The 7,046-nt window shown below is 31.9% G+C and overlaps 1 long non-coding RNA gene across 1 annotated transcript; it reads left to right on the forward strand.

Annotated features, from left to right (window-relative positions):
• Positions 1 to 770: 770 nt before the first annotated feature.
• Positions 771 to 1,830, forward strand: LOC134709296 (uncharacterized). Its single transcript, XR_010105943.1, has 2 exons — positions 771 to 1,253; positions 1,446 to 1,830. It is a non-coding gene; the product is annotated as an uncharacterized LOC134709296 (long non-coding RNA).
• Positions 1,831 to 7,046: the final 5,216 nt, after the last annotated feature.

Consider the following 7,046-nt stretch of genomic DNA (forward strand, 5'->3'; position numbering starts at 1 on the left):
CCTAGTCTTTTAATAATATGCAACTTCAAAAGTGTTAGTAGATATATGGTCATGTAGATGTCTCTTATTCAACAGTAAACCCAGGCTTACAAAAGGTCTTCCATTTGGCTGTGCAGGATGAAAAATGTGCAGCTTCTCTGTCAGAAAGGAGATTTTAAAATTATTGCGTCTTGAGCTAGGAAATTGCCATGCTCTGTAATAGTTAAAGAACCATTACAAGAACTTAATAAATGAACCCATAGGTGGCCAGTTGCAAGCTTAAAATGATCTCTTATTTGGCCATGTATAATGAAAAATGTGCAGCTTCTCTGTCACAAAGGAGATATTTATTCTTGTGTCTTGAAATTGCCATGCTCTGTTTTAGTTTAAGAACCATTACAAAAAAAATATAAGTGGACCAATATGTGGCCAGTTGCAAGGGAAATTTCTGTCCCAATGTACCAGTCTAAATTTACCACCCTTCATTTCTGTCAACACACTTTGCAAAGCCTACAAAGAGGTTTATTCTTTTGTTCTCATCCTGAATTGCGTCAGATATTTGCCACTGGACTTTTAGCAAGCAACAGTTAATCAATTTATAATCTGTTTGATCATTATTAAGACCGATATCAAACTGCTTAGTGTTGATAGTGTAGTAATTGCAGTTGAAGACAAACTCACTTAAACCACTCAGCCATAGATGCCCATGTTCCTTAGTACATGTACTAGTAGGTAAGCTTGTCTGTTTACAGTAAGGATTTCTCTTCTTTGAGTATTGAATAAGGTCCTTTTTGTCGAGCCTTCGACTTTAGTCGAAAAAGCGAGACTAAGCGATCCTACTTTCCGTCGTCGTCGGCGGCGTCCACAAATATTCACTCTGTGGTTAAAGTTTTTGAAATTTTAATAACTTTCCTAAACTATACTGGATTTCTACCAAACTTGGACAGAAGCTTGTTTATGATCATAAGATAGTATCCAGAAGTAAATTTTGTAAAAATAAAATTCCATTTTTTCCGTATTTTACTTATAAATGGACTTAGTTTTTTCTGCGGGGAAACATTTCATTCATTCTGTGGTTAAAGTTTTTAGAATTTTTATAACTTTCTTAAACTATCCTTGGTTTGTACCAAACTTGGACAGAAGCTTGTTTATGATCATAAGATAGTATCCAAAGTAAATTTTGTAAAAATAAAATTCCATTTTTTCTGTATTTTACTTATAAATGGACTTAGTTTTTTTCTGCGGGGAAACATTACATTCACTCTGTGGTTAAAGTTTTTAGAATTTTAATAACTTTCTTAAACTATCCTTGTTTTGTACAAAACTTGGACAGAAGCTTGTTTATGATCATAAGATAGCATCCAGAAGTAAATTTTGTAAAAAAAAAAATCTATTTTTTCTTTATTTACTTTTAAATGGACTTAGTTTTTCTGTGGGGAAACATTACATTCACTCTGTGGTTAAAGTTTTTAGAATTTTAATAACTTTCTTAAACTATCCTTGGTTTGTACCAAACTTGGACAGAAGCTTATTTATGATCATAAGATAGTATCCAGAAGTAAATTTTGTAAAAAGATAACTCCATTTTTTCTGTATTTTACTTTTAAATGGACTTAGATTTTCTTCCAGTTAATACTTCATACAGTCTGCAGTTAAAGTTTTCAAAACATTTATTAGATTCATTAACTATCCTAGATTTTTACCAAACTTGGACAGAAGCTTCTTACAATCAAAAGATAGTATCAAGAGGAATATTTTTATTGATTTTTTTCCTAATTTTTGTTGAGCCTGTGATTTACAGCAAAAGTAGGCGAGACACTGGGTTCCGCGGAACCCTTACAAATTTTTGATTTGATCATCTCTTCAAAGTTTGTTTAAGAATGAGGGACGAAAGATACCATTGATTGTAAACAAACTGACAATGCCATGGTTAGGCTAAGGTTAATAGGGTTAGGGTTTTGGATTTTCAAATATTTGAAATTGGCACCCTTTATGTTAATAACCTGATCAATCAGAAATTATCTTGCATAACGAGATGAATCTGTATGTATCAATATCTGTTCACATTACACTTTCATTTCAGTAATAAAAGCTACAAGTTAAATTTGCCAGGGAGCCTGTATTATGCTCACCTGGTATCCATTTCGTTATTCAGAATAAGATTTATCAAAGGTTCCATTTATCAAATCTTATATAGTCCTTATATACTGGGACTGTTATACTAAGTGAATTCATTAGAAAAAATAGGATAAAATTGAGAATGGAAATGGGGAATGTGTCAAAGAGACAACAACCCCAACCAAATAAAAAAAACAACAGCAGAAGGTCACCAGCAGGTCTTCAATGTAGCGAGAAATTCCCGCACCCGGAGGCGTCCTTCAGCTGGCCCCTCAACAAATATATACTAGTTCAGTGATAATGAACGCCATACTTATTTCCAAATTGTACACAAGAAAATAAAATTAAAATAATACAAGACTAAGACTTTATATGATAAGGAGCCCTTATCATATAAAGATGAAATATTTTTTTGAAGATCTCAAAGAACAATTATTAAAGGAGATGCTTTGAGAATGTTTGTCAATTCAAATAAAATATTACCTTAAGTGATCATAATATTCTTTCCAAAAAAAACAATTTTTGTGGAGGACCAACCATACATCATTTCTGTCAAGATATGTGAATATTGACCAAGCATTTTCAGAGAAAAAGACAAAAATGTTATCATTAAGGCTTTTAACATTATGATTAAAAGTTGCATCTGGAAGAAAGATGGAAATATTTGTATTGGCCTAGTTGATTTATAGAATTAAAAACAAGAATGTGTCCATAGTACACGGATACCCAATCTGCTATATCATTATCTATGTTTAGTGGACCGTGAAAATGGGGTAAATCTCTTATTTGGCATTAAAATTAGAAAGATCATATCATAGGAAACATAAGTACTAAGTTTCAAGTTGATTGTCCAATTGTTGATTGTTCAACTTCATCAAAAACTACCTCGACCAAAAACTTTAACCTAAAGTTGGACAGACGAACGAACAGACGGATGGACAAACAAACGCACAGACCAGAAAACATAATGCCTATAAATGGGGCATACAAACAGCGATGTCCCACAATGACTATGTGTCAATGGGAACCCTGTGCCATGAATGCATGTTCGCCACCCAACTAACATTGAGTGAGAATCGTTTGCATAGGTCTTTCAATCATTTTCCCTCAAAAGTTTTAACCAGTTTGCCATTTAGTTCCTGATCACTGGTAAATGTTGTCAATCATAACCTAAGATTGCCTGTGTTGAACATGTTTCCCCTTATGCTATTGGAACCTTATTACGTTTGTAGGATGATTTTTCAACAGGGATTTCATTTATCATTCCTTATTTTTTTGTTAAAACAGAGGCTTTAATACAAAAATGTTTTAGGATTGTTTGAATAGGGTCTTTCCAATTATGAATTCCTGCAACTTTCCTATTAGTTTGTGTTGTTGTTTCTACAGAGGAAATTTGTTATTTTTTTCTTCAATATAACGTTACTATAAACAGCTGTCATTCAATTGGGAGATAAAGCTAACTATAACACCGAGATTAATTAAACAAAGGCAACATTAGTATACATATTGCTGTTCAAGCGTCAGCATATGTCTGTACAAAGCATGAAAGTCAGGAATATGACAGTTATTTTCCATTCTTTCTGTTGGTTCATATAGTCGAGCGTTTCCCATTTTGTCATCATCGCTTTTTTGGACTTTTCAATTTGCCTTGAAGTTCGTATTCAATTTGTTGATCATTGGCTTTTTTCCATACACGACTCTTGACTTGTCAAGTTTTGTTTATATAATTGTGGTTTAAATTGTTCCTATGACCGTTTACTTTTTATTCTATCCAATACGGCAACATTAACCTCGTCTGATGAAAAATCAATCCCCTTAAATTTCAAAATATTTCATAGTTATATAGGCAACGTAAATTTGTGTACATTGGCAAATCAGAATCAAAGGTTGTCATTGACAGCTAGCCTATGTTTTTTTATTGTATTGGATTCAAATTAGAAAATGTTTGTAGAACATCTTTTTATACGGTCTTCCAATTGTTAAGCCTCTCAATTTTAGAACCGTTTTACTTTGTAGTCAAGTTCAGAGAAGATAAATTGCATGGTCGGTCAGCATCAAAGTTTGCCTTTGTTGGCAATGGTTCCAATCCTTGAGTCTGGAACAAATCAGTGATTATCAAAGATATGGGTCTCTTTCACACTGAGTCATTCCTGACGGGGGTTGTTCAAATTGGTTTAATGGTTTCAGATGATACTACAAAAATGTGAATTGCCCAAACGATGGACGGACAGACAAACAAAATGTAATGATTAAAGCTCGAAATGACGTATGGGTCATGCGTGATGAAGATACACTGATCGTTACTTTAAAAGAAATTATCAAAACCATTCGTTGTAATTCGAAGGGAAATAACTCTTCTTCTCTTATTTCTGTACAACTTAATTTCACCGACCAACAATAACACTAATGAATAAATATCTGCATATATTTAAACGTATGTATTCGGAGTATTTTTTAAACCGTCAATAGTTTTTCCTGAACATACAAAGAATCCATCTCATCTTACTTTTACTAAATTAAAGAGATGTTCTTTTTACTGAAAACATAAATATTTGAATTACTTATTTATGGTAATCTTCCTACCAATATTTATTATGACTTTTCTTTCCTAATTTTTATGTTAATAGTGAAATTTCGTTGTCTTCTTCGTGTGGATTATCCTTTTCAAAGTTGACTTGATATGCGTGTATTTGAAGAGACGTCTCAAATTTCAGTGAATGCAACAATTCCATTACTAAAGTCTTTTATAGTGGTAATCTTCACATAACTGCATCATAAATTATCAAACTTTCAATCACTTTTTTTTACAGAAAACATGAAATTTATTATGGAAATGTGGCTTTTCACAATCAGCTTTTATGGTAATGTTATTAAGTAAGCTTACGTGAGTTTAGAAATTATCCTCAGAACCTCCTTGTTCGTTATTAAAATAGACTTCTTAAAAAGGGTTATTGTTTGATCATTGGGTCTAGAATGCTGCCTTGCTTTCGCTTATTTTTAGTTTAGAGTATGCAAAACGCTTAAAAGTCAGTAAAATAACAAAAATACCGAACTCAGAGGAAAATTCAAAACGCATCAAATGGTAACACCAAAAACTCAAACACATCAAACCAACGGATAAAAACTGTCATATTCCTGACTTTGTACAGACATTTTCTTACGTATAGAAAATGGTGAATTAAACATGGTTTTAAAGCTAGATGAACCTCTCAGTTGTATGACAATCGCATAGAATTCTATAATATTGACAACGATGTTTATTTTATTTTATTTTTTTAGCATAGAAATCTGCACGCAGGAATTTTTGTGTTATAAAAAAAACTTATTTTTTAGGTCTTTTTAGTATGGAGCATCGTTAAATGGAGCAAGTAACACCAGTAATCAAACATGTTAAACTTTTGAAAATGGGCTTCCTATAATACTTGTACAAACGGTGATTAATTGCAAATCTTTTTGTTGAGAACTAAAACAAAAATCAATTTAAGAAATAAGAAGATATGCCAATGAGACAACATAACTCTCCGTCAAATGACATTGTGTAAAAAATAAACCATTATAGGTCAAAGTATTTGTACACTTTAAAGAGAACATTTCAATCTTATTTTGTATAGCAGGCTTAGCTGCTAAAAAATCCAATTTTCCTCTCTTTTCACATATAAAATATAAAAAGTATGAAACCATATCTAGTTAATATTTTTGAACTTTTAGACATCATGATTACGATATTGCAGACCACTGACTGATTGTGCTTGTTAGCGGCACTGAACGGTAAGGATTGCCTCTATTTATCAGTGGAACCTCAACCTCAAAATATCATGGTATACTATCATATTTTTGACATCTAATTCCGCCCAGTAGGCCCTTACCCAGGTCTTAAAAAAATGTCGAACCACTGAAAGAAGTTCAGTTGTTATATGCTCGATCATTTGTATAGTTAAAATAAATCATTGAGTTTTGACTAAAACAATTGTTTTTTGAACAACTGTATATACTATACTGATCTATACTGTGTGTCTCTGGTGACACACTGAGTTAATGCAACTAGCTATCTCATTATTATTGCACAAACAATATTGTTTGTGTTATTTTCAAATTCAAACGATTATATAAGTACTTTATCTACTTATTCCTGTTTCATAAAATTAAAACACTCTATTTTAAACCTGAAATCAGTTACTTTTTTTTTTATCTGACACGAGTGACTCAGTTATTTAATCAATGAAACATTAAAGGGAAAATTCACGATTTTTTACTTATGGTTTAAATATGTTCATTATGACATAATATATATATTCACAAAGTTTTATCGCTATATGTGCAGTAATAAAGGAGAAATTCAATATTAAATGAAAAAATATTAACTACTTCCTGTAGGTCGTGACGTTTTCTCCTGGTTTTTGCATGCCGGGATTTAAAATACAATCATTAAAAGTCTTGGTTTTTAATCATATTTTAACGTAATCGTAAGCGCGCCGATGACTTATGCTTTATCTAAATAACCATCCGATAATAAGAAGATAAAACGCACAGGCGTTCAATTGTTCATATTCATGAGATAAATTTTCTATGTTAAACGTATATATTCGAATTATTTTTGTAGACAACACAAAAAGTTATAAATTTATTTTTTAATTAATATATTTTCGGACTGATAAAGTGAACAAAGTAAAGTACAATAATCTGTAAAGACAATATGTTGGTGTACTCTTATTGACCTTTTACTATCTCTGCTATGACTTGGTTGATACGATGTGTGTATTCACGGTTCTGTGGCAATACTCGTAGATTGGTTGTTGAAATTGTTATTTGCACTTCGGTATTTAACCACGCCTCTCGGGCACACCTTGCCAGGTGTGACTGTCTATTCGGATCAGTGAATTATAAGACAAGAGAGCATTCAATACACATATTTAAAATATATATTCAAGTTGGTGACAAATAAAAATTGA

This window comes from Mytilus trossulus, chromosome 3, assembly GCF_036588685.1.
Source record: "Mytilus trossulus isolate FHL-02 chromosome 3, PNRI_Mtr1.1.1.hap1, whole genome shotgun sequence".
NCBI lineage: Eukaryota > Metazoa > Mollusca > Bivalvia > Mytilida > Mytilidae > Mytilus > Mytilus trossulus.